Consider the following 6,290-nt stretch of genomic DNA (forward strand, 5'->3'; position numbering starts at 1 on the left):
TTTAATGCATTTAAGCACAAATTGCATAAGCAATTACTTACTGAACAATTAGACACCAAAATGGACACTGACAGAAGGCTTAGACACTTCATTACTAAATGGCGGAAGTACATTGATACCCTAACCTTGGATTCACAAAAACAATTATTGCTCCCATTTGCGCATACTGAATACATGTTGACAGCCTCTTTGAGGGGAGAGTGGACATTCCTACAACAGACACGAGGGGGCGGGGGGGGAGAGAGAATATCACTATTTAGGATGATGAGACTGCCCTCTGGCCCCTATTCCCTCCTGCTTACCCCCTTCCCCTGACCCTTTTGGACCCTTTGGTGTGTGAGTGGATAATTATTATTTTTTTTTTTTTTTTTTTTTTTTCTCTTCCTCTCTCTCTTCTTCCGGACCGCACAGTATAAATTAAAGCAACAACCTTATAGAATGTTGGAACTGGTTACGCATGAATGCTAAGCTTAAGTGTTGGTGGGTTAAATTTATGTTTAAGGGGGGTGGGAAAGGGAAAGTTATTGTACTAAAGAAAACCTGTTAGAGAATAACTGAAAAACCAGAAAAAGGACTTGAGAGATTGATATATGACATTTTTGTACTTTGTAACAATCTAAATTCAGTTGTACAAGTGCTTATTTACTCATGAAAATGCTGTCTTGGATGACCTAATTGTATTTGTGCAATGTCTCTTGTCCTCAATAAAATAGAATTTAAAAAAAAAAATACCATAGATACATTGATGATGTAATAATATTGCGGAAAGGCACAGAGGAGACACTGGCCAACTTCTTGCAACAAAAGAAAATATTGAGTTTCTTGATATAAGTTTAATAAGGGATAAAAAAGAGAATAGAATTATGGTATGTAACCACAGAAAACTAGTTGATAAAAATAGTTTAGTGGATGCAAGAAGTGCACATCTTAAAAGCTGGAAATCAAATATACAATTAGGGTAAGACGTAACTGCACTAAAATAGCAGATTTTAAAAGTGAAGCAGAAATTCTTCATAAAAAGTTTATTGAAAAAGGCTATGATAACTCTGTATTAACTAAGGGCATTAGAACTTGATAGAAAAACTCTCCTCCAGGATGGCAATAAACTTAAGAATGTAAAGAATGGGGACTCTATCCAGAAAAAAGATCAGGTGAGGTTTATCACAACATAAAATGAGGGGGCTAATACAATCAGGAAGGTCTTCAATAAACATTGGGGCCTATTAAAAACTAACCCCCTACTTAATAAGGTGATTGGAGATAAACCGATTATTACTTTTAAAAAGAATAAAAATTTAAAGAACTTTCTAGCCCCCAGTAAAATCAAGGGAGAAATACCCAATAGCAAATTAAGCACTGATATGAGTAAAGGTAAAAATGAGCTTAGCAATTGGCTTTCTTTACCCATGGGTACATATAGATGTAATAAAGGAAAGTGTAATATGTGTAAACACGTGAAAAGAGGGAATACGCTTTATAAACATAACACTGAATATTTCAATATAAAACAAAGATGCAATTGTGAATCCACCTATACAGTATACATGTTAAGGTGTAAATGTATTTAATATACATTGGGCGAACAAAAAAGAAAGGTTAGAAACAAGATTCAATGAGCATCTGTATAACATCAGAACTAATTTTGAGAAACATAGTGTACCAAATAATTTCAGAGCTGTACATGGAAATGGCATAAGAGGGCTCACCATACAAGTCATTGATTGGATACCCCCTAGTGTCAAAAATAGATTAATGTCTCTAAGACAGAAAGAGACAGAATGGATCTATAGATTAAAAAGTTTGGCTCCTTTAGGTCTTAATATAGACCTTGATGTACAAGCCTTCCCCTGAAAAGGTTCTAATTAAATAGGACCCATATAATACATAACACTACTCTGTGCATAACAAGGCACTAATATTAATAATAATAATTTTTATTTAAGTATTTTAATTAAGTATTTTCATGAAGTATGTTCTTTTTTATTTTATTTATTTTCCTAAAGTTGGTTATTCACTGTTTTAACTATAGTTGATTCTCTTCTTTAATGAATTAATGAAAGCGTACAGATGTGTATATAATATATATTCTTCATTGATTAATGTATGAACTTGTATTAATGTTTTTAATTTGTGTTTTAAATATTATGAATTATGTATTAACATATTTCGGACATAGTCAATTTAATTTATACTAAGGTGGAATTAATAATAATTATTAGACCAGTTTAGACCAATCATAAGGGAGGATATTGTATAAGTATAGTGGTATTGTTAGGGGTAATATGAACCTGATGGCAGCCATCTTGTTCTTCGCAGCCATCTTGTTCCTCGCAGCCATTTTGTAATGAATAGACTTTATTATAGCAGTTATTATGTAGTGAGAACTATGCATATGTTAGTAAGAATTGTATTAGTATTACTGGCCTTGCCAAATGTTCCTGGCAAGGCGCCTGGAAGTCTGTTATCTAGGTAAGATGGCCAAAACGAACCTTGCTTTAGGCTGAAATATGCGCACAGATATATTTTTGATACTGTCATAAGAAACACTCCTTCATACTCCTCTTTTTCTCATGTATTTTTGTAAGCTTCTGTTGTTCATGAAATATGGTACGAGATGACGCGGGTCCTAACGTGTCATCCCCTTAACCCTGTATGCTGTTATAAGAAAGGCTTGCACTGTGCAATAAACAGAATTGGCCTTTCGATCATAATGCTGCGTGGTCTGAGTCATTCTAAGGGGCCCTTATCAGGTAATCTACATATGCCTCAGGTGGTACACTAGGCCCCAGGCTTTGGCCTGCACTGACACTTACCCCCTGAAGGGGACACTAACAGTTTTGGCGTCAGGACAGTGGGATTCGCAGGTGAGTAACTATGAGTGCTTTTACCATGCTTTCTTTCTGTGAATTTGAACCTAAATTTAGTCTGGTAATAGGTGTTGATGATAATGATATAAGGTTAAAGGGGTTCCTGTGGTTGAAGCACAGGTTTGCGGAGGTTAAAGTCCTGCCGGCAGTTGTGATACCCCTCCAGACAGGTAATCAGTCCTGTGCTGGGACACGACAGGTATTGTGAGTCCTGTCGGTGATAAGCGCGCAAGAAATATATGAATGCCAGTTGACGGGAGGATTTTTTAAGATAAACCTCCCCCGGGCGAACGTGGCAGTGAAGTGGAGTAAGTCTCACGTGTGTTGAAGTTTCCCATATTCATTCCCATAATAGAGTTTTGCTACCCACCTGAGGCTCATGTTGATATCTGATGCTTGCTTTTGCTGCTATATAAAATTATGCTGTGCGTAGAAAATATTAAGTGGCTGTGCATGTTAATTGTGGCTATTATTGTATTGAGAAAGGGGAACTGCTCATAGATAAGAATGCACAGAGAAAATTACATGTATAAGGTAAAAGAAAAGAAGAGTTAATAGTTTCTGCAAAAGACAGAAATATTTTTTTTTTAAAAACACGGTCAGTAAGTACTGCTGTTTGATAAATAGAGAAATCTCTGTGTTCAAGAATGTAGCAGGCAAAGAAGGGGGGCCACCACTGAGCGCGCACATAGCTCAGAAAAGAAAAAAAAAAAGAGAGAAAAGAAATCCTGTCTCCGTTTGTAAGATTTTTTTTTGTTTGCTTGCAGTAACAAACTGAAATTTTGTATATTGAGATGCATATGCGTGATGGTCTGTAGGTTCTCACTGTGGTATGCATGTGACAGATTTGCTTTAAAACCAAAAAACAGAATGTATTATTTGAAAATGATTATCCCACTCCACGCAAAAAATGGCCATTTTGCGTGGAATCGAAAAAAAAATGCATTGTGGAAATGGTGAAAAGTTAATCTAGTGTTTTTTTATATATATATTATGTATGTCGTACGCTAGAAATTAGATGCTCTTCTGAGAAAGGAAAAAGGGAGTGAATCTCTGGTATGCGAGATGGAATGAACTTCTGTATCGTAATAATGTTTCTTTCTGTTTCTCTGCTGGGAAATTAGACGTTTTTAGAAGATATTGGTCATGTTATTTTATATACCTGTATTTGCATGTTTTAAGTATGTGGTATTCATATGCAGTTTTAGTTTGATATTGTTTTTGCAAGTGAAGTAACGGCTTTGAAAGTGGCTTTGAAGTGCGATGGTGTGTGTGATTTTTTGTCACGCTCTGGTAAATATGAAACTGTTTCTGGTATGATTAATGGGTTAACGTATGTTGTATTTGTAAGGTCTGTGCACGGCGTGGGTGCACACAATGAAATATATTTATAGGCTGTAATTGAAAGTTTTCTAAAAGGGCGTCCGTTTTTGTTGCAAGTAAATTAATCTGCAGGTCATGCTACAGTACAGAGCGTGAAATTGGTGTGGTAAATCATACAAGCAGCCTAGATTGTGGTTAGGATATACATATGTAATTTGCGTGATGAATGGTTAGTCCTTAAAGGGACGGTTCACTGTAACAAGGTGTTGCTATTAATGTATTGTCCATGACTTGTTATACAAGTGGCATATTATCTTATATTTGTCTGGAAAATCAGAGCTCAGTGCGTAGACGGAGCAATAGAAAATTGTCATTTTCTTATTTAAAGAACCAGTGCAATAACCCTGTATTAGTATTTTGCTAAATATATTTTTAGAGACCTTTCTTTGTATATATTTATTTTAAATTTTGCTGTTCAGATAGCAGATATTTTTTTTGCAGCATAACTTAATTCTCTCTGTAATGCAAACTGAAGTGATAAGTTGTCTACAATTTTAGTGTAGGGATCCGTGAGACTAGCGGACAGAAAAGGAAAAAAAAAAACAAGAAAAAACAGAGGAGTGAAAATATTTAAAAAGATACAGGAAAACTGGTATAACATCTGAGAATTTAAGGGAATATTTACATAAAAGACGATGAGGTTTACTGTAAGCCTAACACTAGTATATTTCACTGTGTTAGCAGTTTCAATTAAAGATTATTTTTTAAATTTGGTTAAAATGTCCCTTCTAATAGCCTGCATCCCACTGTGAGTGCGTTCTTATGCTGCTTATGCTTGTTTAGGCTATTTAATGAACGTCAGTATACATTTTCTTTATTATAAGGATCATTGGGATTAATTTAAAGGGGAAATTGTATTAGTATTCTTTTGTAGAAAGCTTATTTTTGTGTTATATGCAATTGATTATATTTGGCTGGAGAGCTGCAGAATGGTGAATATCAATTTATACACAATACTAAATCCAATAATTTTGTTGTGGTTAAACTAATTAGCATTTATCAAGTTTTAGTGTGAATTTTATATTTTTAAGCAGTAAACAGTGTTTCTCCCTTTAAGTAGAAATGAAACTTTGAGCTTGCCTCACTATCCTCACTATCCTTGAGAAGAATGATAACACTGTGCATGTTTTGCTTATCTTTAAAAAAAAAAAAAAAAAAAAAGTTTCTCTGTTTGGCTTTGTTGCAGAGAGAACAATTTGCACTGTACATTTAAAGCGGCAGTACTGGTGTTCTATGTTATAAAAAATGATAACTATAAATTGCTCACTACAAAGAAACAAGTATTTATAGAATATTCTGTCATAGAATATAGCTTAAAAAATGATAATTTTATTTCTGTGGCTGTCAAACTGTATCTCACAGATATAACTCTTTGTTATTTAAAATAACCCCCACTGCGTTCGATAAATAAAGGAGATATTATTTAATGAAGTGATTCCAGTGACACTTTAAAATATATATAGTTATTTGGTTATTAACTAGTCTACCACTATTATTGCAATGACTTTGACTGCTGCTTAACAGCTAAGCCGTGGTCTATAAGGTGTCTACAAATAAACACCCCTAATTAAGGCAATAGGGGTCAGCAAACAAATGATGCACAGTTTATCTGATTCTACTGCATTTATATAACTAGCTAATTTATCTGTTCACAGTTTTGGTTTTATTTATATGGCTTACGTGTATTCTGTCTCTTGGTATTGTAATGAGATTTATACAGCCTGTGATAAGAGGCAGTCCTCAAAGGTTTAAAAAATTAGCATATGAGCCTACCTATGTTTGGTTTAATCTAGGAAGGTTGGTTAAAATTAAAAGTCCTATCTGAATAATGAATTTTCATTTATCCTAGAATGTCCCTTTAACAGTGGCTACTGTGGTTATCTGATCTTTCCCAAATAAGCGCAATTTTATTTGTGCAATCTGTAACTTAAGTTTCTTGGGCATCTGCTGTGATTGCTTTCTTTGTGTGATATTAAAGTTTTGTACATAGTGGATGTTTTTAATTGTTTGTCATGTTCTGAGTGTGTTGCATTTCAGCGA

This window comes from Bombina bombina, chromosome 6 (genome assembly GCF_027579735.1).
Source record: "Bombina bombina isolate aBomBom1 chromosome 6, aBomBom1.pri, whole genome shotgun sequence".
Lineage (NCBI taxonomy): Eukaryota > Metazoa > Chordata > Amphibia > Anura > Bombinatoridae > Bombina > Bombina bombina.